The following is a 24,406-nucleotide window of genomic DNA, read 5'->3' on the forward strand; positions in this document are numbered from 1 at the left end:
TACTCCGTTGTCATGTGCAACTATTGCAAATACCACATTAATTGAAGGCTTTCAGACCCACAGATTGACACACAAAGAGAAGCAACAAAATGGATTTTTCACACAACTGGGAATTATAGTAAGAAGAAGAACTTGACATGTTAACATGTCCAACTAACTTGTCTTTTTTCTTGCTTAAGCACTTCTACCACTCTAATCCTCGGAAGCAGTGTCCACCTCTGGTGGTGGTACAATCCACAGACCATCATGGATGTAACTGCCTTTTGCTCCAAAGGACACAGGACAAGAGGTTGGAAGAAGCATTTCCTTGGGACCCAAAGAAGGGTTAGGCATAACAGTGGATCTTTAGGGATTACATGCTACACTGTACACTGTGGAGCATCAGACAACAGGTAACAGAAATGCCATTTGTTCATTAATTCATTTGTTGGTGCATTTATGAAAATTGGGGCTGAAGCAAGGGGCTGCACTTGCTCAGGTATGAGGAAGATACTGGATCAGGGCACTCCCAGAACTAAGTTGGTTTCCCAGTAGCGCATTAGAAAAGGAAGGGATCTTTTGAGAAATGTCTGTTCATATCCTTTGCCCACTTTTTGATGGGGTTGTTTGTTTTTTTCTTGTAAATTTGTTTGAGTTCTTTGTAGGTTCTGGATATTAGCCCTTTGTCAGATGAGTAGATTGCAAAAATTTTCTCCCATTCTGTAGGTTGCCTGTTCACTGTGATGGTAGTTTCTTTTGCTGTGCAGAAGCTCTTTAGTTTAATGAGATCCCATTTGTCAATTTTGGCTTTTGCTGCCGTTGCTTTTGGTGTTTTAGACATGAAGTCTTTGCCCATGCCTATGTCCTGACAGACACATGAAAAAATGCTCATCATCACTGGCCATCAGAGAAATGCAAATCCAAACCACAATGAGATACCATCTCACACCAGTTAGAATGGCAATCATTAAAAAGTCAGGAAACAACAGGTGCTGGAGAGGATGTGGAGAAATAGGAACACTTTTACACTGTTGGTGGGATTGTAAACTAGTTCAACCATTATGGAAAACAGTGTGGCGATTCCTCAAGGATCTAGAACTAGATGTACCATATGACCCAGCCATCCCATTACTGGGGATATACCCAAAGGATTATAAATTATGCTGCTATAAAGACACATGCACACGTATGTTTATTGCAGCACTATTCACAATAGCAAAGACTTGGAATCAACCCAAATGTCCATCAGTGACAGATTGGATTAAGAAAATGTGGCACATATACACCATGGAATACTATGCAGCCATAAAAAAGGATGAGTTTGAGTCCTTTGTAGGGACTTGGATGCAGCTGGAATCCATCATTCTTAGCAAACTATCACAAGAACAGAAAACCAAACACCGCATGTTCTCACTCATAGGTGGGAACTGAACAATGAGATCACTCGGACTCAGGAAGGGGAACATCACACACCGGGGCCTATCATGGGGAGGGGGGAGGGGGGAGGGATTGCATTGGGAGTTATACCTGATGTAAATGACGAGTTGATGGGTGCAGCACAGCAACATGGCACAAGTATACATATGTAACAAACCTGCACGTTATGCACATGTACCCTACAACTTAAAGTATAATAATAATAAATAAATTTTAAAAAAAAATAGGAAAAAAAAAAAAAAAGAAAAGGAAGGGATCAAGATGGGCCAGGTCTCTCAGGAATGTGCTAGATGAGGGAAGATGGGCTGGACTGTGAATCTTCATGTAGTAATAGCAGTGTTTCAAGAATGAGATGAGTGGCAAGGTCAGGTCTGAGAGAGCAGGATTACATGGGGTAAGGTTGGCAAACTTTCAATGACCTGGAACGCACATACTCCATCAATTATTGCCAATCTTCTAGTTTTTCCAAAGTGGCCAAGTATCTAGATACAAGATGCACATATTTTTAGTGATCATTATTATTCTGAATACATCTACTTATCCATCCATCTATCCATTCATTCATTCATCCATTTAACATTTGTCATCTATATTGAACAGCTACTCAATGCTAGACACTGTTCTTAGTACCACAGATACAAGGATGAATAGGATACAACCCCTACCCTTAAATAACTCTTACTGCTGTATAGGAATTTATCCTCTGCTAAGGCCTTCTTTCTTTTATCTCCTAGTTATTTCCTCAAAAATGTGAACACCTGCTTGTGTTGTCCTCCTCAATGCTGGTGCAGATCAAGGATCCTTTAGGGGCTGTTGTCCATGTCAGCTTTTTCTGGGAGGCTGAAAATTGCTATGCAGAACCTCTTGGGCTCTCCTTCTAAGACCACTTGATAGAGGAAGTGTATATTTCCCTCACCTTCTACAAAATATCTGAATAGAAATCATAATATACACTGCCTGTGGTAGATCATGCCTGTAATCCAAGCACTTTGGGAGACTGAGACAGGAGGATAGCTTGAAGTCAGTAGTTAAAGACCAGCCTGGGTGACATAGTTAGACCTTATTTCTACAAAAAATTTTTTTTAAATCGCTGGACCTGGTGATGTGCACTTATAGTCCTATCTACTCAGGAGGCTGAGGTGAGAGGATCACTTGAGCCCAGGAGTTCAAGGCTGTAGTGAGCTATGATTGTGCCACTGTACTTTAGCCTGGGTGACAAAGTGAGACACTGCCTCTATAAAAGGGGGAAGAAACATGACATAGGAAGAATAGGGAGAAGTCTTTGCTCTCAGGGGACAGAAATAAAATACATTTGTGGTGGTCAAATCTGTGTGATCCTTTCATATTATTTTGGTATTGGGAGAAATTCTTTCAACATGAGAATATACTATACAATATTTAAGATGACTTTAATTTTCCTCCATGGAAAGAAATACTTATCAATGATTATTTCTCTTTCATATACACCAAGTAAATTTTAGAACATTACATATGGTTACTAAGTTCAATTATTAATGAAGAGAGAAATATATCTTTTAAATATGTTTTTCAATTTCCAGTGGAGAACTTACTCTCTTTTAGGTAAATTTGGTAGTGAACTATATCAGTTGTTTAAAAAAATGCCATGTTTTAAACATATTTTAATATTCATTATCTCATTTGACCCACACAACAACTATATTATGTAGCTAGGGAATGTATTATCTTCATTTATCAGATAGAGTTGAGCCATAAAGAGATTGGACTTGTACATGCCCACACACATTAGGGCCAGAGATAAAAATAGAGTTGAAGTCTCCGGATTCCTAGTCCAGGATGCTTTCCATTATAACACAGTACTTTCCTAGTTGCTCTTCATAAAATCTATGATCTGTTACAGACAAAATGCTAAAGGAAAATCCTCATAAGTAAAAAATCCAATCTGCTAGCAAGGATCTAATAAAATGCTCAGAACATGTTGTTTTCCTTTGTCTTACCCTTATTTATTCTAGATCAAAATGGAATACATAAATATACACAACCAGAAATTTACTGAGACCAATTATTTCATAATTTTATGGATGTTGTGCCCAACATTAACTCACATGTCATCTCTTATTTGGAAATCTTTTGAATGATTCTGGGCAAAAAACTTACTACTAATAAAGAAAATCCTGCTGAATTTAATTAGTCTTTGGCAATAAAAATTTGTGTTTGCTGATCAGTAAGTTAGCTCTACCAGATAGACCTCATTATTTACAGACTTGATTTAGTTTCTCAGTAAAATGGTCTTCTTGGCAGAGCATTAGGGAATAATATTTCCTTCATTTTCTACTTTGCTTTATAACTAAGGAAGATTTTATGATCATTTAGATCTTACTTCACTGCCAACTCTTGCAATTTAATCCTATGTATGCTCTGCCAAGGACAAAACTTTCCACTTTACAAAAAAATTTTCTCCAAAAAATACCTATTGGCCCCAGATATGAAATTCACCGATGTATATGTTTTCAAAGAAAAGATAAAAATTGTGGAAAGCGGCAATGTGGTAGGAAAATCACTTGATTAATTCTCAAAAGTGATGGGGTAGTGGGAAATAAGGTGGTAGTGGGGGTAGGGGAGAGGTAGGAAGTAGGAATGTATATATATTATGTATATATTTACAGAAAAAAAAATCTAACCTTAAAGAATGTGGTGAGGTACTAAGAGCAAAAAACGGCAAAATTAGGTCTCTATAATAAATTACAAGACATTTAAATTACTTTCTTCCTTTTGACTTCCTTGGATATAGTAATGTAGATAGCAACATATAGAAAATACACATAGAAAAGCACCTCTTGGAATTCATTTACTAAAATTTTCAAGTAAACTCAATATACTCTGCAGATAATCACAAGTTTTTACAATGGTTGAAATAGGTTGAGTGTTTTTCCAAGTAGCTAGCAAGACAGGTTTCAAAATGATTAAGGATACAATCTTTCAGTTTAAAATTAAATTCACTTACTGTATTAGTCTGTTCTCACACTGCTAATAAATACCTACCCAAGACTGGGTAATTCATAAAGGAAAGAGGTTTAATTGACTTACAGTTCCACATGGCTGGGGAGGCCTCACAATCATGGCGGAAGGCAAAGGAGGAACAAAGTTACATCTTACATGGTGGCAATCAAGAGAGCATGTGCAGGGGAACTTCCCTTTAAAAACCATTAGATCTTGGGAGACTTATTCGCTATCCCAAGAATAACACAGGAAAAACCTGCCCCCACAACTCAACTACCTCCCACCAGGTTCCTCCCATGACATGTGGGAATTATTATAATTCAAGGTGAGATTTGGGTGGGGACACAGAGTGAAACCGTATCATTTGCTAATTTTATAATTGAAAATTTTTTAAAATTTCAATAATGTAATTAAGAAGTCCAGAAAAATTCCAGTGTAACAATGCTTATCAGCTTCATCTTTTACTCCCTGGCCAAAATTTTAATTGGCTATCTGGTAAAAATTATGAAATTACCAATTAAAATATTATCCATTACTGAGAGGTAAGAAGTTAATATATACAATACAGCATGTAAAATTAATATGGATGTAAATTTAGTGTAATAAACTCTTCACCTTAATATTTCTAAGAAATCTAAATCTAAGTTCTAAACTCAGTTGTTTCTTCAGATCCATTCTCTGCTTCGGTTCATTACATTTCTATCTACTCATCATCCAAGTTAAACCTTATAAGTATCATTTATTCTTTCATTCTTCAAATATTTGTTGAATAGCAGCAATGTCTCAGACCAGATGCTAGGCACAGGAGATACAGTGGGGCTAAGACAGACAAGGAGCCTTCGTTCCACTAGAGAAAGATAATAAGCTTCATGAATTAGTTAATCAAACAAGATAATTTTAGCTAATGATAAGTACTGTGGAGGAAATAAACTGGGTGATGACAAGTAGAGTCCAATTTAAATAGCCTTCTCTGAGGAGGTGACACATGAGCTGAGACTAGAAGAGCTTGGAGCAGAATATTCCAGGCAGAGGGAATGACAAATAAAAGGATTAGAGTGAGGAAAAGTTCAACGTGTTTGAAGAACAGCCTGGGGAGTGAGGTGGTGTGAATAGGCAAGAGTCAGTATACACATAGACTTGGTAGTGATGGTAAAGAATTTATTATAAAATCATGGGAAGCCATTTAAAGCATACAAGTAGGGGATTGGCTTCATCTGATAGTCCTGCTAGAGAGGGACAAGATTGGGAGCAGAATGACTCATCATAAGGAGTCCAAGCAGCAGATAATGGTGTCTTATTCCAAAGCAGTAGAAATGCAGACCTATGATATACGTTGGAGGTATAACTGGTAGGTCTCAATAATAAATAAGATGTGGTCGGTAGCAGTGATGTGCTGGAACAGACTCTCAGTAGCTCATGTGAGCTGAGTGCAAGCATTTCCTTCCAACTCTGGATTCAGTGATAAAATGACACCTGGCTTAATCAGCCATGGAGGGAGTATCTATGATGTATCATAAAGATTGGCAAATGCTACAAATAAGGCCTTCCACCCTCTTATCCCCAGACTCAGTTGAATATCACCCACACATCCATGGCAGGGAGGGAAAGGAGAATAATCAACAGTTGATTTGGACACAAATGTTTGAGTCACCTATTGAGTCCTCCTTCTGCTCCTTCATGCTCATCAGGTTTTCAAATTCTACCAATTACTTTTCAAATCTATCTCTTCACTTTCTCAACATCTGATGGACTGTTCACAGCCTCTTTCTTGCACTATTTCTTGCACTATCTCTTTCTTGCACTATTAAAAAAACTTCCTGGTTTCTCTGTAAAGAGTGTTGCCACCTCAAATTCATCTTTCAAACATCAAAACAAAATTATCTAAACTACAAATATAATCTCATTACTCTTAGGTTTATTATCATTTAAACTGTTTGTGTATAGGAAAAGTTCAAGCTCCTTAACATTATGTCCCAAGGCCTTTATCCCTGAATTCTATTATCTGGTACTCCCCATCTTAAACTTGACCAACATTCAACTGCTTCTTATTCCATATACATACCATGCTACTTCTCACCTTCAGGATATGCTTTAAAATGTCTCCACTATGGGAACTGTTATTCCATCCTCAACTGGCAACTGGCACACATAGATCATCTCTTTGGGAAGTCTTCCATGATTACTTCCTCCCTACACTGGCTAGATTATGAGGACTAACATCTGGGCTCTTAGCCATTCACCGCACTTATTTCATTGTGTTGAAATTACTGTATGTATTGCTGTATCTGTCTTTCCCTCTAGACTATGAGAAACTTCGAGGCAAGGATAGCACCTGACATACATAGCAAATTCAACAAATGTTGAAACTCAATGAATGTTTGTTGAATGAACAAATGAATTTGTTAATATTTATATATTGCATACATTTCAGCCTTTTCTAGTAGGCCACAGACATCCCCAGTCAAAATGAAGAGATTTTCTGTTTTCAATGCACTCCATCAGATCTCTGCCTTCATATTGTCATTTAGGTTGTTGTGGAGGTTAATATCGTCAATATCATCATTATTGCTACATGTATTGGGTTCCAGAGGCAGAGGCAGTGAGATTAATTCATTTGCCAAGGTCATACAGTAAGTAAAGAGACATTTATGATCACTTACTACACTTTATTATGCTCATTTTTTTACTTATCTTTACTATACTGTCAATTCTTAGATGATTGTGCCTGAATCGGAGTCAGCTTTGAATAATAACAAAAATACTAGCAACCAATATTTATTGAGTACTCATACTACTTTATATGGCTGACCTCATTTAAGGCATTACTACACGTGTATGCTGTAGGTGCTATTAACAAACCTACTTTATAATAAGATATATATTCAATCTACTTTACAGTAAAACGTATAGTAGTTATTTCTTTAAGATAAATTCCCAGAATTGAAATTACTGCAAAAGGTTATAATTATCTTTTCACTTTTAATTTATTATTTATGATTTTAAAAATAATCTTCATTTTTAGAACACTTTTGGATTTAAATAGAAATTGCAAAGATAAAATAGTTCTCATATACCTCACACCCATTTTCCCTTATTATTAACATCTGACATTAGGATAGTACACACATCACAGTTACTGAACTAATATTGAGTCTGCACTTTATTCAAATTCCCATAGATTTCACCTAAAGTTCCTTTTGTTTCCAGGATCCCCTCCAGAATACCAACTACATTATTTTAGTTTTCATGTTTCCTTAGGCTCCTCTTGGCTATGATAGTTTCTCAGACTTTATTTGTTTCTGATGACCTTTATCATTTTTAGGAGTATTAATTATACATTTGTAGAAAGTATTGGGAACTTGTCTGATGTTTTCACATGATTAGACTGGGGTTGTGAATTTGGGGAAGAAAGACCACGGAGGTAAATTGTTATTTTCATCAAATCATATTAAGTGTACATACTATCAACATTTCTTATCACTGTTGATGTTGATCTTGATCATCTGGCTGAGGTAGTATTTGTCAGAGGTATCCATTTTAAAGATACTCTTCTTTCCCTCTTTTCATACTGCAGTTTTTGGGAAGAAGTCACTGGGTGCAGCCTACATTTAAGGAATGGGGTGTTATGTTCCACCTTCTTGAAGGTGGATTATCTACATAAATTATTTTGAATTCTTCGGCAAGGGAAATTTATCTCTTCTTTCTTTCTTCTCCCCTCCCCACCTCACTCCCTCCCTCTCTTTTTTGGTTCATGGCTGTTTTACACTTTGGGCTACAGTTCAATACTACCTTAATTTGTTACTCAAAATGTTTCAGCTTTAGGCGTTGGTTCTGGTATCCCTTTGCTATATCCACAAAATTTGGTGAGGGAGTTTCTCTGAGCACTCCCTTACTTTCTGGTATAACTGCAGAAAGTTATACCAGGCTCTTCTTACACATGTCCTGCCCCAGTCCTAGAGTCAGTCATTTTTTCAAGGATTTCTGGTTACTTAGATTGGAAAATGGTATTTAAAACGAAAATCTGGATGCGACGTGTGCTTGTTGCCAGTAGAGTATCATTTACTCTCAGCCTTCTCAGCTGACAGGGCGAGGGAATACATGTGAATATACTAACCTGTGTATACACAGACAGTCCCTGACTTATAAAGATTTTTAACTATATCGTGGTGCAAAAAATCATATACATTCAGTATGCTCCCCAACTTACAATGGGGCTATGTCTGGATAAACCCATTATAAGTTGAAAATACCTTAGTCGAAAATGCAGTTTTGACTTACAGTATTTTTAATTTATGATGGGATTATCTGAATATAACCCCATCAAAAGTTCAGGAACATCTGTAAACATATCTACATATAACTATTTGCATCTATATTAAGCCAAACAGTAGTTTATGCTGGTGTGTCCAACTGTAATCTATTACCACAGGGATCATCCTAGCCTCCTCCCTTCGCTTACCTTAAAATTTACACTTTAATAGTAAGAAACCTGGCTTCCACCATTTGCCATTCATTTACTTAATTGTTCAATTCTAGTACACATACACAGCAGTATCAGAATTGATGACTCATAACACTGTAGGAAATAACTATATCAACTAGAGTACATTAGCTATGTGCTGTTCCTTTTTCTTTTAGTCTTACAGATTACTCATTTTCAAATGGACTTAGGTCAGCAAATTTTATCCCAACACCCTTCAGTGAGGTTGTTCTATACATTTTGAAATACAATTAGATTATATTGTCACAGTCGATACTTCATCCTGGAACCCTCCAAATTCCAAAGTAATTTTGAAAAGTTTGCATACATTAAGGTTTACTCTTTGCTGTAAAGTCCTATAGGTTGTGAGAAATGCATAGTGTCGGCATGGCACGGTGGCTCATGCCTGTAATCCCAGCACTTTGGGAGGTGGAAGGGGGCAGATCGTTTGAGGTCAGGAGTTCAAGACCAACCTGACCAACATGGTGAAAAACTGTTTCTACTAAAAATACAAAAAAAATACCTGGGCGTGGTGGCGCATGCCTGTAATCCCAGCTACTCAGGAGGCTGAGGCAAGAGAATCGCTTGAATCCAGGAGGCACAGATTGCAAAGAGCTGAGATCGCACCATAGCACTCCAGCCTGGGTGACAGAACAAAACTCCGTCAAAAAAAAAAAAAAAAAAGCATAGTCATTTATCCACCATTACAGTATCATTACAGTATTACACAGAATATTTTCACCACCCAAACAAAATCCACTATACTTCACATATTCAACTTTCTCCCCTCCCCTTTAGCTCCTAGCAACCACAAATCTTTTTTTTTTTCTTTTTTTCTTTTATTTAAAAGAAAGGAATCAGGATTAACCCAAATCCACATATAAAAGGAGAAACCTTGCAGAGTTCTCAAATTTCTATATATCCTCTTCATATTATGATTTATAGCTCTCATTATGCTGTACCTTTACTCCATTGATTCTATCATGAGACTTACAGGAAGAAACAGTGAAACTGATCTCCACAGGACCACTATCATGCTTTTTAGTCTTAGTTTGTGCACTCCTATGCATATGCTGCAGGAAGGGATGACTCCCCATAGTTTCTGCTGATAGGAAGACCATATGAATAAGGGAAGAGAAATATGAATGAAACATGCATATAATCTAGCAAGGCTTTCTTGCTCTTTTTAATTTTTATTTTTATTTACTTATTTTTATATTATTTATTTTTAACTTTTACTACAGGTTCAGGGGTACAAGCATAGGCCTGTCACATAGGCAAACTCACATCATTTGCTGTACAGACCATTTCATAACCCAAGTACTAAGCCTAGTACCCATTAGTTGTTTTTTTCTGTTCCTCTCCCTCTTCCCACCTTCAACTCTCAAGTAGAACCCAGTGTGTTTTTCCCCACTTTGTGTCCATGTTTTCTCATCATTTAGCTCCCACTTATAAATGAGAACATGCAGTTCTGTTCCTGTGTTAGCTTGCTAAGGATGATGGCCTCCAGTTCCATCTATGTTCCTGCAAAGAACATGATCTTGTTATTTTTCATGGCTATGTAGTATTCCACAATGTATGTGCACCATATTTTCTTTACCCATTCTACCATTGATGGGCATTTAGGTTGATTTCACATCTTTGCTATTGTAAATAGTGCTGTAATGAACATGTGTGTGCATGCGTCTTCATGGTAGAATGATTTATGTTCCTTTGGGTATATATTCAGCATTGGGATTGCTGGGTTGAATGGTAGTTCTGTTTTTAGCTCTTTGAGGAATTGCCACACTGCTTTCCACAATGGCTGAACTAATTTGCACTCCAACTAACAGTATATAAAGATTCCATTTTCTCTGCAACCTACTGTTATTTTTTGACTTTTTACTAATAGCCATTCTGACTGGTGTGAGATGGTATGTCATTGTGGTTTTGATTTGCATATCTCTAATGATTGATGACACTGCACTTTTTTCATATGCTTGCTACCACATGTATGTCTTCTTTGAAAAGTGTCTGTTTATGTTCTTTGCCCACTTTTTAAAGGGGTTGTTTTTTCTTGTAAATTTGTTTAAGTGCCTTATAGATGTGGGATATTAGACCTTTGTCAGATGCATAGTTTGTGAATATTTTCTCCCATTCTGTAGGTTGTCCATTTACTCTGTTGATAGTTTCTTTTGCTGTGCAGAAGCTCTTAAGTTTCATTACATCCCATTTGTTAATTTTTTTCATTTGTTGCAATTGCTTTTGGCATCTTTGTCATGTAATCTTTGACAGTTCCTATGTCCAGAATGGTATTGTCTAGGTTATTTTACAGGGTTTTTATAGTTTCGCGTTTTACGTTTAAATCTTTAATCCATCTTGAGTTGGTTTCTGTATGTGGTATAAGGAAGGGATCCAGTTTCAATCTTCTACATATGACTAGCCAATTATCCCAGCATTAATTATTAAATAGGGAGTCCTTTTTCCATTGCTTGTTTTTGTCAGCTTTGTCAAAGATCAGATGATTGTAGGTATGTGGCCTTATTTATGGGCTCTCTATTCTGTTTCATTGGTCTATGTTTTTGTACCAGTGCCATGCTGTTTTGTTTACTGTAGCCCTGTAGTATAACTGAAGTTGGAAAATGTGAGACCTCCAGCTTTGTTCTTTCTGCTTAGGATTGCTTTGGTCATTTGGTCTGTTTTTGGGTTCCATATGAATTTTAAAATAGTTTTTTCTAGTTCTGTGAAGACTGTTGGTAGCTTGATAGAAATAGCATTGAATCTGTAAGTTGTTTTGGGAAGTATGGCCATTTAATGATATTTATTCTTCCTGTCCATGAGCATGCGATGTTTTTCCATTTGTGTCATCTCTGATTTTTTTGAGCAGTGTTTCATAATTCTCATTTTAGAAATCTTTCATCTCTCTAGTTAGCTGTATTCCTAGGTATTTTATTCCTTCTGTGGCAATTGTGAATGGGATTGCATTCCTGATTTGGCTCTTGGTTTGACTGTTGTTGGTGTATAGAAATGCTAATGATTTTTATACATTGATTTTTTATCCTGAAACTTTGTGAAGTTGTTTATCCGCTGAAGGAGCTTTTGGGCTAAGATGATGAGGTTTCTAGATATAGAATCATGTCAACTGCAAACAGGAACAGTTCAACTTCTTCTTTCCTATTTGGATGCCTTTTATTTCCTTCTCTTGCCTGATTGCTCTGGCAAGGACTTCCAATACTATGCTAAATAGGAGTGGTGAGAGAGGGCTTCCTTGTCTTGTGTCAGTTTCAAGAGGAATGCTTCTAGCTTTTGCCCATTCAATATGATGTTGGCTGTGGGTTTTTCATATATACCTCTTATTATTTTGAAGTGTATTCCTTCAATACCTAGTTTAAGTGAGAGTTTTTAACATGAAGAGAAAGCCTTTCCTGCATCTATTGAGATAATTATGTGATTTTTGTCTTTAGTTCTATTTATGTGATGAATCACATTTATTGATTTGCTTATTTTGAGCCAATCTCGAATCCCAGAGATAAAGTATATTTGATCGTGGTGGACTCAATTTGTGATGTACTGCTGGATTCAGTTTGCAAGTATTTTGTTGAGGATTTTTGCATCAGTGTTCCTCAATTATATTGGCCTGAAGTTTTCTTTTTTTGTTGTGTCTCTGCCAAGTTTTGGTATCAGGTTAATGCTGAGTTTGGGAAGACTCCCTCCTTCTCAATTTTTGGGAATAGTTTCAATAGGAATGATATCACCCTTTCTTTGTACATCTAGAATAATATGCCTGTGAATCTCTCTGGTCCTGGGCTTCTATTTGTTGGTAGGCTATTTATTACTGATTCAGTTATGGAGCTTGTTATTGGTCTGTCCAGAAAATCAATTTCTTTCTGGTTCAGTCTTGGAAGGGTGTATGTGTTCAGGAATTTATCCATCTGTTTTCTTGTAATTCTTAGTTTCCTTGGATTGGGTTTTGCTTTTCCCCTGAGCCTTTATGATCTTTGTTTCTATCTGTATTCTGAATTCTATTTCTGTCATTTCAGCCAACTCGGTCTAGTTAAGAAACCTTGTTAGACAACTAGTGTAGTCATTTGGAGAACATAAGACACTCTCGTCATTTGAGTTGTTGGAGTTCTTGCATTTGTTCTTTCTCATCTCTGCATGTATGTGTTCCTTTAACTGCTGGGCTGTCCCTGATTGAAGTAGTCAGGTAGGAGCATGGTGGTTGTACTGGAGTCCCAGGTCAGGCGGCCGTGCCCAGTGAGAAGTGAGGACTAGGACCTTCATGGAGAACAGACAAGACACTTTAATGTGAGGTTGGTGCTCCTCTGGGGAGCACCTCTGGGGGTCTGGACCAGCACCTGGTCTCGTGGATGCTCCAGAGCCTGGAGACAGCAAGGGTGAGGGCTGGAAGACAGCAAAGATGGCAACCTGCCCCTTCCACTGGGAGCTCTGTCCCAGGAAGCTGCAGAGCTACTACTGGCTCCATAGTCCAGTGTGGGGTGGCTGGAGACCCAAGCCAGAAGAACTTGTCCAGTGAGGAAATATGGGATCAGGGACCCATGTAACAAAGACTCTGGCCACTTTTCCATAGGGCTGTTGCAGTATGCTGGGGTTCTGACCTAGTACCAAAACCCCAAGTTTTCCAGTACCTCAAGGTATCCAATCTTTTTATTGTCTCTAGAGCTTTGCCTTTTTAGAAATGTTAGATAATTAGAATCACACATTATGTAGCCTTTTTAGACTAGTTTCTTTCACTTAGCAATATTCATTTATGCATTTAAGTTTTATTCATGTCTTTTCATGTCTTGACAGCTCACTTCTTTTTATTGCTGAATAATATCTCATCGTATGGATGTGCCAAAATTATTTTATCCATTCACTTATTAAAGGACATCTTGGTTTCTTCCAATTTTTGGTGACTATGAAGAAAGCTGGTATAAACATCTCTGTACAGGTTTTTGTTTTGTTTTGTTTTGTTTTGCAAGAGAACAAATCCACTTATTTATTTACTTTTCATTAGTTTAAGTCCTTGAGGGGTACAGTATTGTTACTGGAAATTCTGTGTTGGAATGGATTCTTTAACCTAGAAGATCAACAGAGCCAGTAATCTCGGTTCCTGTGATACTGAGCAAAGAATTGCAAACTAACACCAAAATGCAAGCTCAAAGCAGAGTTTACTGAAGAACAGTAATACACTCTCAGAGAGAGAGAGTGGGCTGATTTCTGCGAAGTGAAATCAGCCTCTCTACAAAACTCAGAGAGGTTTTATGCAGGTTTTGTGGGAAGGAGTTAGGGTTTGGCCTGTGTCTGAGTAAGAAGATGATGTCATTTTATTGGCAATATATGGACATACAGCTAAAATTAAACTGTGCATGTTCTTACTCATATTTTGTTAACAAAAGCCCATGGTAGGCGGCTGTAAAAGCACATGTAAATTTTATTATAATGATGGTATAATGAGCATGGGGTGAACTTGAGGACACAGTTCTATGTTACTGGGCATGTGCCACTTTAAGTAATTTCCACCTGTGCCCTACTTTCTCCTCCAGGATGTGTTGGCCCCCAGACTTTACCACAAACTCCAACTGTTAGGGTGGAATTAGGGCAGTTCTGGTGGTGAATTTAGGTGGGCCATGGGCTGTCTTAGTGACAGCCTTTCTGCTCTCTTTTCTTATCCCCTTCCAGCTGCTAATATCTATCTAATTACCTAAAAGTATCACATTGATTTTGTGTTCAACGGCCTTAGCAGGAAAGTTGTTTTGGAATTTATTATGAACAATGTCACTTTTTCCACGGGCACAAGTTGCCTTTTCCCAGATTACTCTGGTTTTGTTTAGTTTGCTGGCAGAAATCACTGCGCTGTTCTTTGCTTCGTACACAGAAGCACATCTCTTGACCAAACAGAATTCAGTTTCATCTTGGACACAAATACCTTCAATTTTAAGAAGAGCCATGTGCTCCCTTTGGTTCCAGAGATCCCACTTAGAGCCATCAAAAGTGGCCTTGGAAAACAGCCTTCCAAACAGATTTACCTTTTAGAAGTCCTTTTCCCAGTAGGCCTCCACAGACTACAAGATGGTGGAAAGAACCATGTTGAGGTTTTTTTTATGGATATACGTTTTCAAATCAGTGGGGAAATATATAGGCATGATTTCTGAATTGTTAGGTTTTCTTCTGAAATTTAGCCATTCTCATAAATATGTAGTGGTATGTCATTGTTATTTTAATTTGCAGTTCCTAATGACAAATGATGTTGAGCGTCTCATTTCCTTATTTCCCAACTGTGGATCTTCTTTGATGAGGTGTCCAGATCTTTAAATTATGTTTTCAATTGAGTTGTTTGTTTTGCTGTTGTTGTTATTGTTGAGTTTTAAGAGTTCTTTGCATATTTTGGATACAAGCCTTTTATCAGATATGTGTTTGCAAATATTTTCTTCAGTTCTGTAGTTTGTCTTTTCATTCTGTAAATAGTCTTTCACAGAGCAGAAGTTTTTAATTTTAATGACATCAATTTTTTTTCTTTCATAGATTGTGCTTTTGATGTTGTATCTAAACACTCATCACTATAATCAAGGTCACCTAGATTTTTGCTGATGTTTTCTTACAGAAGTTTTATGTTTTGCATCCTACATTTGGGTCCACAATGCAATTTGAGTTAATTTTTGTGAAAGATGTAATGTTTCTCTATAGGTTTTGTTTTGTTTTTGCATGGACATTCTAGACTATTTGTTGAAAAGGCTATTCTTTCTCCATTGAATTTTCTTTATTTCTTTGTCAAAGATAAGTTGACTATATATGTGTTGGTCAATTTCTAGGCTCTACATTCTTTCCATCATTCTATGTGTCTATTCTTCCCCAATATAACAAGGTCTTAACTACTGTAACTTTGCATTAAGTCTTGAAATCAAGTAGTGTGAGTTCTCCAACTGTGTTCTTCTGTAGTATTGTGTTAGCTATTCTAAGTCTCTTACATTTTCATATGAACTTTAGAATCAGTTGGTTGATATTAACAAAATAGCTTGCTGGGATTTTATTGACATTGCATTGAATGTGTACACCAAATTGGGAAGAATTGGCATGTTAATAATATTTAGTCTTCCAACCAGTGCACATAGAATATCTTATCTCTCCATTTATTTATATCTCCATTCATTTATTTCATTGGAGTTTTATAGATTTTCACATACAGATTCTGTGCATAATTTGCTAGATTTATACCTAAGTATTTCATTGTCTTTGGTTATATTGTAAATAGCATTGCTTTTCAAATTTCCATTTCAAGTTGTTCATTATTGATAAAGCAATTAACTTTTGTATATTATCCTTGTATCCTGTAAACTTCCTATGGTCCCTTATTCATTCTAGGAATTTTGTTGTTGATAACCCTTTGGGATTTTCCACATAGATAATCATGTTATCTGTGAATAAAGACAGTTATATTTTTTCCTTTCCAGTCTACATACATTTATTTCCTTTTCTTATCTTATTGTACTTGTTAGGAATTCCAGTATGATGCTAACTAGGAGTGGTGGGGCAGGGTATCTTTGCCTTATTTATAATTTTAAGGAGAAAATGTTCAGTTAGTCATTTAAGTCTGATATCCACTGTAGGCCAATTTTAGATATTCTTTATCAAGTTAAGAAAGTTCTCTCTATCCTTTGTGTGCTGAAAGTTTGTTTTATGAATGGGTGTTAGTTTTTTGTCAACTGATTTTTCTGCACCAGTTGATAAGATCATATTTTTCTTCTTTAGCCTGTTGATGTGATGGATTATACTGACTGACTTTTAAATGTTGATTTTTGAGTTATTTGGAATGATTTTTGAACCAGCCTTGGATATCTAGGATAAATCCCACTTGGTCTTGATGTTTAATTATTTTTATACATTATTGAATTCAATTTGGTATATTTTATTGAGGATTTTAACATTTATTTTATGAGAGATTTTAGTCTGTAGTTTTCTTTCTTATAATATCTTTATCTGATTTTGGTATTGGAGTAATAGTGGTCTCATGAAATGAGTTAGAAAGTGTTCCCTGTACTTCTATTTTCTGGAAGAGATGGTGAGAATTTGTATCCTTTCTTCCTTAAATATTGATGGAATTCACAAATGAAACCAAATGGACAAGGTGCTTTACATTTTAGAAGTTAATGAATTATGGATTCAGTTTCTTTAATAGATATAATTCTATTCATATTTTCTAATCTTCCTTGTATGAATTTTGGTAATATGTGTATTTTAGGAAGTTAGTTCATTTTACCTACGTTATTAAATTTGTGGGCATAAATTTGTTCAGAGTATTCATATATTATTCTTTTAACATCCATGGGAGTAGTAGTGATGACCATTCCTTCATTTCTGATGTTAGTAATTTGCATCTTCTTTCTTTTTTTCTTAGCACGGATAGAGATTTCAATTTTATTGACGTTTTCAAAGAAGCAGTTTTTGGTTATGTTGACTTTCTCTGTTGTTTTCCAGTTTTCAGTTTCACTGATTTCTGCTCTGATTTTTTATCATTTCTTTTCTTTTGCTTCCTTTTGAGTTTACATTGCTCTTCTTTCTCCAGTTTCCTAAGGTGAAGCTTAATAACTTTCCACCTTTTTTTCTTTTCTAACATATACTTTTAATACTATGAAAACTTCACTGCTTTTGCTGCATCCCACAAACTTTGATAAGTTGCATTTTTATTTTAATTTAGTTCAAAGGATTTTTCTCTTGAGATTTCTCTTTGACCTACATGTTATTTAGAAATATGCTGTTTAATCTCCAAACATTTCTGGTTTTCCCAGTTATCTTTCCGTTGTTGATTTCTAATTTAATTGTATTGTGGTTTGAGGACATACTTTGTATGATTTCTATTCTTTTAGATTTGTTAAGGTATGTTTATAGCCCAGAATGTGGTGTATCTTGGTGAATGTTCCACGTGAGCTCGAGGAAGCAGTATATTCAGCTGTTGTTGGTTGGAATATTTTATGTGAGTTAGATCAAGTTGACTGAGAGTGTTCTTTAGATGAACTACACTCTTACTGATTTTCTGAATGCTTGACCTATCAATTACTGAAATTAGTGTTGAAGTCTCTAATACTGAAGTTGTTTATTTTTCTTCGCAACTCCATCAGGTTTTGCCTCACATATTTTGACACTGGTTTTGGGTACATACACATGAAATATGTATTATCCTCTTTATATCTTGTTGAATTTGATTTGATAAATTTCTAAAAGATTTGTGCATGTATGTTCATGATGAATATTAGACTATAATTTATTTTTCTTGAAGAGTCCTTGGTAGGTTTTGGTATCAGATTTATGGTGACATCATAAAATGAGTTGAGAAGAGTTACCTTCTCTTTATTCTGAAAGAGTTTGAGTGTAACACTGGTAACATTTCTTCCTTAAATATTTCATAGGATTTGGCAATGGAGCTGTCTAAGCATAGAGCTATTTGTTAGAATATTAAGAAATTATGAACTTAATTTCTTTCAAGACTATTCAAATTTTACATTTCTTCTTGTTTCCATTTTGATAAGTTGTATTTTCTAAGGAATTGGTCTATGTTATCTAATTCATCAAATCTTCTAGCATAAAACTTTTATAATACTTTCTTATTATCCTTTTAATGCCTGAGATTCTGTAATAATATTCTTTTATTCCCTATTTTTTTCTTCATCAGAATATGTCAGGATTTATAAATTTTCTTACTATTTTCAAAGAACCAAATGATGGCTTTGCTGATTTTCTCAATTGTCAGCTTTCTATTTTTTTATTTCTGCTCTTATCTGTATTATTTCTTCTGTTTACTTCTCCAGCTCTTTAAATTAGGAGTTTAGAACATTGATTGCAATTTCTTCTTCTAATTATTTATTTTCCTACAAAGCCTGCTTTAGTTGCATCCCATACATGTTAGTATGCTGTGTTTTAACTATTATTTAGATTGGATACTTTTTGTTGTTGTTGTTGAGACAGGGCCTCACTGTGTGCCCAGACTGATCTCAAACTTCTGGCCTCAATTGATCCTCCTGCCTGTGCCTCCTAAAACGTTGGGATTACAGGTGTAAGTCACTGTGCTTGGCCTTAAAAATTTGTATAGATATTTCATTGTTATTGATTTCCCATTTAATCCCCTTGTGGTCAAGTTCTATATTATTTCATATTTGAAATTTATTAAGAATTATTTAACAGCCCATAGAATTATAGATCTTTGTGAGTGTTTCAGGCCCATTAATTTGGCCTCCACCAGGTCAAATGATTTACAGTGTAATACAACTCTTCCATATTATAATTAATCTTTGCCAATTTATTATATTAACTATATAATAGGGGTATTAAATTCCTTAACAATAATCTTAAATTTGTCTAATTATTTTTTTAGTCTGTCAAATATTGCTTTATGTATCTTAAAGGTCTGTTATTATGTGCTTACCTTATACTGGCTCTTTTATCTCTACTAACTTTGGTCTGTCCACATCCTGACATCCTTTAAGGAAGTGAAAAATAAAAAGATTCTATTTTGTTTTAGGCACTTTTCTTTTGGGTTTTTCTGTAATATATAATCAGATCTAATGCTAAATGATACAAATACTATGACAAAAAAGTACAAGACACTATGAACATGTGTGCAATGGGGATCTAACCCTGTTATGGGAGCCAGAGTTTTCCTAAGTTGTACATTTAAGGTAAAGTGGGTATTAGCTCTAGTTAGAAGTTGTGAAACAGTATTCCAAGAGGGAGAATGTTATGTGCAAAAGCCCTGAGTCAAGGGAAGCTTGGCTCTTTGGAGAAACAGAAAGAGGTCCAGATTAGCTTCCCTGTATATTAAAAGCAGAAGTAGTAAATGAATGATAGGCATTCTAGATCACATTTTCATTAGACAAGAAGAAAGACTTACAATGTTCTTAGCTTCTAGATGTGGAGGCTTTGGAGCTTCCTGAGAGCACTAGAAATATTAAGAGATTTTAAGATGAGAAATGCCATGATCTGATGTGCAATTTTAAAAGATACTTAAAGTGCTGTGTGAGAATAAATTGTAGGGGGCAAGAAATGGATGCAGAGAGATCAGTTAAGAGGTGATTGAGGCCAGGCGCGGTTACTCACGCCTATAATCCCAGCACTTTGGGAGGCCGAGGTGGGTGGATTACGAAATCAAGAGTTCGAGACCAGCCTGACTAACATGGTGAAACCCCATCTGTACTAAAAATACAAAAATTAGCCGGGCATGGTGGTGAGTGCCTGTAATCCCAGCTACTCAGGACGCTGAGGCAGGAGAATCGCTTGAACCTGGGAGGCAGAGGTTGCAGTGAGCCAATATCATGCCACTGCACTCCAGTCTGGGTGACACAGCAAGACTCTGTCTCAAAAAAATAAATAAATAAATAAAAATAAAAATAAAGGTGATTGAAGTGATTAAGGTGGGAGAGAAATGATAGAACTTTTGGTTAAACTATATGCAGTAGAGGTGAAGAAGTGGAAAAAATCAAGATATATTTTGTATGCAGAATTAATAGGAGGTGGACATGAATTAGATATCCGTTAGAAGGGAGAATATTATAAAATGTCATTGATTACTTTTTGCACGTGTGCACTGTGGGGAGGGGAAGATAGGTTTTTAACATGTTGATTTTCAAGATGCCTGAGTTACATTAAAGAGAAAGTACCACACAAGCTATGAGATACATGAGCTAGAAAGAAGATCTAGGTTGAACATATATATCTGAGAGTTATGAATGCAGATGGCAACCAAGGCTATGAGAGTGCATGAAATAATTTAGGCAGGGCTCTCTGCCCCTCCTGTTTGTCAGACAGCCACATCTTCTCTCGCATTGCCAGCCACATCTCTGAGACACCACGGGGAAAGTGAAGGTAGGAGTCAACGGATTTGGTCATATTGGGTGCCTTGTCACCAGGGCTGCTTATAACTCTGGTAAAGTAGGTATTGGCGCCATCAATTACCCATTCATTGACCTCAACTACATGGTCTACATGTTCCAGTATGATCCCACCCAAGGCAAATTCCATGGCACTGTCAAGGCTGAGAATGGGAAGTTTGTCATCAATGGCAATCCTATCACTATCTTCCACGAGCGAGATCCCTCCAAAATCAAGTGGGGTGATGCTGGCGCTGAGTATGTCATGGAGTCCACTGGCGTCTTCACTGCCATGGAGAAGGCTGGGGCTCACTTGCAGTGGGGAGCCAGAAGGGTCATCATCTCTGCCCCCTCTGCTGACCCCTCCATGTTCAGGGTGGGTGTGAACCATGAGAAGTATGACAACAGCCTCAAGATCATCAGCGATGCCTCCTGAACCACCAACTGCTTAGCACCCCTGGCCAAGGTCATCCATGACAACTTTGGTATCATGGAAGGACTCATGACCACAGTCCACACCATCACTGCCACCCAGAAGACTGTGAATGGCCCCTCCAGGAAACTGTGGTGTGACATCCACAGGGCTCTCCAGAACATCATCCCTGCCTCTACTGGAGCTGCCAAGGCTGTGAAGAAGGTCATCTCTGAGCTGAATGGGAAGCTCACTGGCATGGCCTTCCATGTCCCCACTGCCAACGTGTCAGTGGTGGACCTGACCTACCATCTGGAAAAACCTGCCAAATATCATGACATCAAGAAGGTGGTGAAGTCGGCATCAGAGGGCCCCCTCAAAGGCATCCTGGGCTACACTGAGCACCAGGTGGTCTCCTCCAACTTCAACAGCGACACCCACTCTTCCACCTTCTATGCTGGGACTGGCATTGCCCTCAACGACCACTTTGTCAAGTTCATCTTCTGGTATGACAATGAATTTGACTACAACAACAGGGTGGTGGACCTCATGGCCCACATGGCCTCCAAGGTGTAAGACCCCTGGACCACCAGCCCCAGTGACAGCACAAGAGGAAGAGAGAGGCCCTCACTGTTGGGGAGTCCCTGGCACGCTCATCCCCCACCACACAGAATCTCCCCGCCTCACAGTTTCCATGCAGACCCCTTGAAAAGGGAGGGACCTAGGGAGCCCCATATTGTCATGTACTATCAATAAAGTCCCCTGTGCTCAGCCAAAAATAATAATAATCATAATAGTTTAGGCAGGAAGGATAACATAAGTAAAAAAAACTTGTAAAGCAGCCAGAAGTAATTGAATTTTAACATTCACAGGCCACAAAGAAGAGGAGGAGCCGATAAGGATGAGAAAAAGGGAACAGACATATAAGTGATATTACAGAAGCCAATGTTTTCCCTTAGGTGTTATTCACATTTGCTTTTGTGTATGGTGTGTATGGATTCTTCAGGTTCAAGACAGTTTCTCCAAGATCAGAGGGAGGTCATTCATCTTTGTGTGGTTCACAGGCAGGTGAGTCCTATTGCAAAGTTGCTGAGTCCATAAAATTACAGTTCATTTACTGGCAAGTTCTTAAGCATTTATTCACATATAACCATTTTCCTTAAGAGGCATTCCCAGATCATCAGGATGGCTGGTAGGAGATAGCTTCTGGAATCAACTAAATGCTTTCCTAGAACCAAGTATTTTTCTGATGTCTTGGGTTTTTAAAAGTAAGTCCTTGAAATACAGCCTGTTTCTTTCCTCTATCATGGTGAGTTTTTTTCCTCTCAGGGGCTCTTTTTGTCTTCTCCTACCCTGAAAGCAGATTTCTCCTTAGTAATAGGAAGATAAGAGGACGGTGAAAAGGCATTCCCCATTAACACTTGGAATTTATTACCAGATTTTTTGGACCAAAGTTTGTTGATATCCATGAAGACACAGATGTTAGAGTAGTAAGTGAAGGGAATCACAACTCAGATAATACTTCAATTAAGAGTGACAAAACTTTTCTTGGTATAACCAAGCCAGGAAAAACTGGCAGAACCACCATGGTTTGGCCCTCTTATCACTATATGCTTGCATGTATGACTAGAAGTATGGGATATGGCCTTGAAACATGGCTATGTGAAGAGAGACTGGGCTAATGGCTTTGACCGTAAAGAATATAGATTGGGTGTACATGTTGGGTGACACCGAAACAATGAATATACAATGTAAGTAATTCGTAGTTGTCATTCTTAGGAAATGAGTAGCATATGTACCTTAGAAATACGCACCAGGGGTTGCAAAGCTGAGAAGGCATTCTGATATATGATTCTGTTGGAGGTGGTGGTGGGTGAACCTAACTTATTCCCAGTATCCAATATACCTAGTTGAAAGTCATTATAATAAATTTAGTAAGAGACAAATAGCAAACTAGGAAAATATATTTGCAACATATGCAGACAAACTGTTAATAACTTTATTATATGAATATCTCTTACAAATCAATAAGAAAAGGTAGACACAACTAATGGAAAATGTCTAAAGAATTCAAACAGGCAATTCTTGAAAGAAGGCTAAAATTGCAATAAACATGATAATCTGTCAAGCAACAATGAAATATCAATATTTACCTCTCAGACTGGTAATGATTTCAAAGCGTAAATTCAGCAAAGAGAATGGGGTGGGGAAATGAGCACCTTTTCATAAATTTTGGTGGAATTGTGAACTGGTATTATTTCTGGAGGTTAAGTGGGCACGATGTATCAAAATTTGTAAATTTAAAACCCTTTGGCCAGGAACAGTGACTCACACCTGTACTCCCAGCACTTTGGGAGGCTGAGGCGGGCAGATCGCATGACACCAAAAGTTTCAGACTAGTCTAGCTAACATGGTGAAACTCTAATAAAAATACAAAAATTAGCCAGATGTGATGGCACACGCCTGTAATCCCAGCTACTCGGGAGGCTGGGGCATGAGAATCGCTTGAACCCGGGAGGCAGATGTTGCAGTGAGCCAAGATGGTGCCACTGCACTCCATCCTGGGCGAGAGGGTGGGATGCCATCTCAGAACAAAACAACCACCTCCCCCCCTCAAAAAAGTCCCAAACTTTTGACCCAGAAATTTCCCTTGTAAATATTTATGCTAAGAGTTATTAAACAAGTGCACAAAATTGCATACTGTGGATACTAATAGCCAAATTGATATAGTAGTTTAAATTTGAAACAATCTAAATGCTCATCTATAGGATAAATGGCTACATAAATGAGGGTATATCCATATTATGGAATATTAAGTAGTTGGTATTATGTTGAAAAGTATTCCTGATGTATTAAGTTTTTTTTAAAAAAAGCAGATTATATAGTAGCATTATTAAAAAATAACCATCTGTGTTAAGAAAAAAAGCCTTATATAGGCATGTGAAATGTATTTAGAATGGGAGATGAGATTATGGGGGGATTTTCATTTTGTTTCTATTTTGTTATTTTATCTGTGCTTATATATTATCAAGATAATCTATGTCCATTTAAATAAAAATAATTCATACAAGGTAACAAAAAGGTAAAAATCTTTAAACGTTTGAATGAAACATATCTCGTGGAAAACATTGTAATTCCAAGTTAGTCAAGTACCCGTGTTATATGATGGCTATAACGTGGGGGAGGAGTAGTGAGCAGAAAGAACAAAAGATTGGAACTGATAGACAGTAGTTAGTATTATCAACAATTTTCTCCATTTTCTCTAAGTAGCATCCATTT

General features: G+C 36.9%; 1 pseudogene; it reads left to right on the forward strand.

Moving 5' to 3' along the window:
* The window catches only part of LOC717175 (glyceraldehyde-3-phosphate dehydrogenase pseudogene), a 45,117-nt pseudogene extending 23,414 nt beyond the window's left edge, over window positions 1–21,703 (forward strand).
* Window positions 21,704–24,406: the final 2,703 nt, after the last annotated feature.

This window comes from Macaca mulatta, chromosome 4, assembly GCF_049350105.2.
Source record: "Macaca mulatta isolate MMU2019108-1 chromosome 4, T2T-MMU8v2.0, whole genome shotgun sequence".
In the NCBI taxonomy this organism is placed as follows: domain Eukaryota; kingdom Metazoa; phylum Chordata; class Mammalia; order Primates; family Cercopithecidae; genus Macaca; species Macaca mulatta.